The following is a 6,000-nucleotide window of genomic DNA, read 5'->3' on the forward strand; positions in this document are numbered from 1 at the left end:
CCCGGGCCGCATCCTCCAGCATTCCCCTCCCACCCTCACCCCAGGGGTCCCCAAGCGTGCCAGCAAACCCACCCCTTACTGTGATTACCCCCCCGCCCCGCCCACCGAGGGTCGGCTTCCTTCCTGTCAGGGTCCCCAGGGGCTCAGCCGGCGCCCAGCGCCCACTCCTCACCCCTCCCGTCCTCCCTGCCTCAGGCCCAGCCCCCACCCTGCCATTCCCGCCCTGCCTGCCACTGCCGCTCCCTCCCGCGGGAACTCAGTTTAATAATTAATTAAGATTTCATTCCACAAGGCGCCAGGTGTGTGCGGCCTGCTTGCCCGCACACCACTTCTTTCCTCTTCCCCCCACCCTCTGGGGCACCGGTCCGACTCGAACCTGCTGCACCCAGAGCCCAGAAGGAGGGAAGGGGCACTGTCCCCGCTGCCCTCCAGCCCCACTCTCTCTGTGGAGCTCCTTCCCCCGCACCTGATAACCCGCGGAGTCCCTCCCCCAGCACCTTTTACCCAAAGGGTTGTGCTTCTCTGCTGGGGGCTGGGAGGGGTGCAGCTGGAGTGCATTGCTAGGTACACTAACTGAGAAATTGTTTGGGACTTTTATTTATTTCCAGCAGGAAGCAGCCTCCAGAGTTACCTGGGAGATGGGAAAATCATGTGAAAGCTGCTTTAACCCCTTGAGGATTAGAATGATGGTGGAACCAGAAAGGAGAAGAGGGTTAATTCCCAAGATGTAGGTGAGTCTGACGCTAGAGGAGGTGCCATTCCAGAACTTGGAAGAAGGCAGCCTGCCTTGCCTTCCCTTTGAGGCCCCTTCCCCATGCCCTCAACCAGACCTGTAGCTCCTCCTTCCAATCCAGCCCTTCCCCAGGCAGCCCCTTCCTCAACCAAGACCCCACAACCCTGATGTCTGAAGCTGCTTTCTCCTCAGCCCCAGGCCTCCCTGCAGTCCCATGCTTCAAGGCCCAACTCTTTCCACTCCAAGTCCCCACTGGGATTCCTGAGCCCAGGACAGAACTTGAGGCAAGGAAAAGAGGGGAAGAGTTAGGAAAGCCAGTTTCCAGCACTTGTCAGCCATGTATGACTGCAAACTCTATACCCTGGGCAAATCACAATTACTCTCTTGGAGCCTCATCCATGACATGGGAATAAAACCATCTGCTTTGTCTTTCTTATAGGATTTTTAGGATCAGAGCAAGAAATGTTGGTTATAATGTTTAAAAATGGGAAAGTGATAGTTTATTCTGTGTGTATGGTTCTCAGTTGTGCAGGCCTGGCTTGTAATTTGACCTTTGGGGCCTCTTTGCCTGACTTCTCCCTTCAAGCAGCCAGTGGTGAGAACTCTCCAACTCGGATCAGGTATATCTACAATTTACTCTTAGAAGAATGTGTTTATGGGAAAATGCAAAAGACAATTGAAATAGATAAATGTGTGCATTATAAAATGAATTTTTTGTTTTGGAATAGAAGGCTTTGTCCTTCATTTTACTTTGGAATGAAAAAAAATTTGGACAACAACCAAGTTAGCTGGAGAAATATGCTAGGGGTCCTTCTCGGGGCACTTTAAGTCACACTGGCCGCCTCTACTCTAGTGGCTGGTGTTAGTCTCGCCCCCTGAATTCCAGGGGCTGCCTTTCTTTGATCCCCACCATCAAATCTATTTCTAGCACTACAGAATACTAGGACCTTAAAAATGATTCTAGTCCCTTATTTTATAGATAGAAACACAAACTAGTGCTAGACATGTGGGAAATGCTTGATTATTGAATTTTAAAAGTTGTAGGATATTAGAGCAGGAAGGGGTCTTAAAGATGATCTAATTACACTGCCAGACTTTTAGTAATTATAATAGCATACATTTCTTCAGCATTACTATGTGCCAAACATAAGCCCTTGACATAAAATAACTCATTTAATCCTCACAACAACTTCATAATGCTATTACTATCACTTCTCCCATTCTCCACTTTGGAAATGGGAGAAATAAGGCACAGAGAGGTTCAATAATTTCTCCAAGGTCAGTAAGTAATTAAGTACGTGGTAGATCCAGATTGTGAACCCTTGCAGTCTGGCTTCAGGGTCTGTGTTTGCAACCACTGTGCTATACTGATTACAGAGAACCAAGACCTTGAGATGCAAGGTGACTTACCCAGTCACACAACTGGTTGGTGACAGAAGTGGGACCAGAACTCATAGCCACTGACCCCAATGTATTGTTCTTTCCACTCTTCCTTACTTTGATTGTATCTGTATATATCACAGACATGAATTGTGCCAGTCCTTTCCCGATATTTCCTCAGAAGCACAGACATTCTTCTGCTCATGGGGTGGGCTTTGCTCCCATTTGACTATGGGGAGTACATTGACGGGTAGGGGCAGTGCGCCCTTAACTTCTAGCTTCCATGACCCAAAAAGTGTGAAAACTGCTGCCACTGACCAACAGCAAAGGGCCAGGGAATCCTTAGACCAGCAGGTTAAGGTCTGGGCCTGCTGCCAGACCCTTCCATGGTGGAGGATTGCCTGTTCCAGACAGGATTCAGTCAAATTATGTCTCTAAAATGCACCAAGGCTGTTTAAAAGAGTTTGTAGGGGAGCAGCTAGGTAGGAAACATGGAGCCTCTAAGAGAGTGGTTCTGAGACTTTGACCCACCTGAAGAAATGGTACCCACAGCAAAACATGATGAAGTATTAATATATTGAAATAACTCAATGCATATATTTTGTGCTACACTAGATCTAATAGAGTTGAGAATAGCAGACACCAAATGTTTTAGAAAAAAACATGGAAAAACCTTAAAATGGAGAAAATTCTATCAATTTTTTTCTTTGAACTGGAACAAGATGGTTATTCAATTTTCATGGCAGAGCACGTTCATCTAGCTTGTGGAATACCAACCCTGCTGAGCCTAGTTTGAGAACACTGCAGTAAGTAAAATACTCAGAAAGGACCTCCTTATCCCAGAGTGGAAAATAAATACAAATCGAGGATTAACTGGAAGGTTTTAACCCTGACAGAGAGAAGAAAAAGAGAGAGAGGCAGTCAGCAGAAACTGTCTCTACTTTTCCCAAGCCTAGCTTGGTCTCAATAGCCTTTTTAGTTTTTATAATACAGACCACAGTCACAAGAGTGATGTATTCTCAACTTCTCACTTTCAGGAAGAGGAAATTCCTACAAGGAGTTCCATACAGCCATATGTGCATTCGGACAACACTGTAAATATGCAGTGTTGGCCAGGCACAGTGGCGCATGCCTGTAATCCCAGCACTTTGCGAAGCCCAGGTGGGAGGATAGCTTGAGGCTGGGAGTTTGAGACCAGCCTGAGCAACATAGAGAGTCCCCATTAGTCAGGGATGGTGGCACATGCCTGTAGTCCCAGCTACTCGGGAGGATGTGGCAGGAGGTTCTCTTGAGCCCAGGAGTTTGCGGTTGCAGTGAGTTATGATGACACCACTGCACTCTAGCCTGGGCAACAGAGTCAGATGCTATCTCTAAATATATATATATATATATATATATGTAATAAAAATAAATATGCAGTGTTAAAAACATCCTGTAATATAACTAATGGATAGGCTGAGTCCCCTGAACCTTCCGTGGGTTGTTTGGATAACAGTTAAGCTAACCTCTGCCTATGCCGTTTTACAAAGCAAGGACTCCTTTTACAGTGCAAATAACCATTCCCTAACCTTTTGGTCTTAAAGATCAGATTTCTGCACATTTTATTTTCTGAAAGTAAGAAAAAAAATATAACAACAACCTACATTCATTCGATGCAGCAAATCTGCCCTGTCTGTTTCACTACCCTTGACATGATTACTGCTACCACCACCACCAACCCAGAGGCTCACAACTTCCTCCAAGTCCCAGGGTCGAAATAGGCCTTGGCCAACTCCAGTCCCACAGCCACTACTACCCATGGGAATGGAATGATCAACTGTCAACTCCAGAGGCATACAAACTTTCCTTCCCCATCTCCTTAGATCCTCATTGTTCATTCATCCCAAAAAGATTTATTGAGTGCCTACTATGTGTTAGGCACTGTTCTATTAATAGGTGCTGGGGATACAGTAATTGAACTTAGCGGTGAGGGTCCCTATTGTCATGAAGCTTACCTTCCAGTGGGAGGAGACATTAAATAAATGAATAGATGAGAAGATAGTTGATGATGATAAGTGCAATAGATAGATACAGAACCAGGAATGGATAGGCAGTGGCTGGGGGAGAATCCTAGGTTGGGCTGTCCAGAGAGGTCTCTCTGAGGGAGTGCTGTTTACATGGAGACCTGAATGACAAGGAGTCAGCCATGCAAAGAATCTGGGTAAAGAGCATTCCAGGCAGAGCGAACAGCTAATTCAAAAGCCCTAAGGCAATAGCAAGCTCTCTGTGCTCAAGAAACAGAAAGAAAGTCTTCAGGAAGAAAGATGAGGTCAGAGAGGGAGGCATGCCCTAGCTAGTGCAGGAGCTCATAGGCCAGGGAAAGGAGTTTGGATTTCATTCAAAGTGTAATGAGAAGCCTTTGGAAGGTGTTAAGCTCGGAAGTGGCATGAGCTGATTTATGGTTTTAAAAGATCATGCTGGCTGCTGGGTGGTGAATAAATTGTGGGATCAAGGGATGCAGGGGAAACCACTTAAGAAGCTATTATAGTGGTCCAGGTGGAAAGAACAGTAGCTTGGATGAGGATGGTAACAGTGGGCTGTTGAGAAGTGGAAGGATTCAGGAAATGTTTTAGAGTTGGAGTACCCTAATGACCTGCCTTAGTTCCCTCTGTGTGGTTTATCCATACCAAATAATTATTGACAACCAACAAATATTTATTGAGCACCTACTATGTGCTGGGCTAAGCACTGGAAGTTACAGTCCAGAGGAGAAGACACACTCCACCTCCTCCTGCCCTACTGCCGTAGGAAGCTCTCCACTGGGGAAGCTACTGCCCATCCCAATCCCATCCCATTTGCAAGGCCAGAGGCACACCCCCCCCCCCCCCCTCACACACACACACACACACACACACACACACACACACACACACTCCAATGCTCACCTGGGGTTGATGGCATGGGAGAAGTGTTTACAGTTGGAGAATTGATGCCATAAAAGAGAGTCCAAAGTCCTCTCAAGATCACAGAGCAAAGACCAGAGGAGCTCAAAGCTCCTAGAGTGAGGAGAGGATGCTGACAGGGCCATGAGGAAGAGAAAATCCTCTTGGCACCCACACCACTGCTAGTCCTTCTCTGGGTGCCCAGAGCTCAGCCTACCAGAGCCCCAGTCAAGCCAGACTTCCTCAGCCTTCTCCACCACCCCATCTGTGGCACCAATTTCCTGACTTTCCCCTTACTAAATTTCTGAGTCTCTTTTGCCCTCTGGTGGCACATTCCTGGCACTGCGACCCATAGTTGGCTTCCCCACTAGACTACAACTCAAGTCTAGAGTATTCAATCTAGTCATCTCTGGCTCACAAGCTCTGGGGCAGTATGGGAAATTCTGGAAATCCTGGAAAGGGCTGGGACTGTCCCTGGTTTCTGAGCACTTAAGGCATAAGCTAGCCCTCCATCTAGTCTGTACGCAATTCCAGATTCAGCTTTTGTTTATGAGTTGAATAAACCATCTTGAGCACCTATGATGAGCTGATCCCAGTCACCGACATGTGTGTAATTGACCCACGCTCAGATGGTGGGGCACTCCCACCAAAAGCTTTCAGTCTGGAGCTGGGGATGTGAAGAAGTGAGGGCAGTTTAGAATTCATTCTGCTGTCTGCAGTGGTGGCAGGAGCCCCCAAACCTGGCCCTCCTGTCATTCCTGTGGCCTAATTTGCCTTTGTCTTGCCTGGCTTTTAAGTTTGGACTCTGGCCTTTACATCAATTCTGTGAGCAAGTTATTCACTATCCTTCCAGCAAATGTCTTTTATTTGGAGTCTGTATTTTTGCAGCCAAAAAGATGACTGGTACATGGGACAGTTCATCAAACCTCTCTGAGCCTTAGTTTCTTCCTCAGTAAAAAGGGATGA

The sequence above is a fragment of the Propithecus coquereli genome, unplaced genomic scaffold (assembly GCF_000956105.1).
Source record: "Propithecus coquereli isolate 6110/MARCELLA unplaced genomic scaffold, Pcoq_1.0 Scaffold111, whole genome shotgun sequence".
Lineage (NCBI taxonomy): Eukaryota > Metazoa > Chordata > Mammalia > Primates > Indriidae > Propithecus > Propithecus coquereli.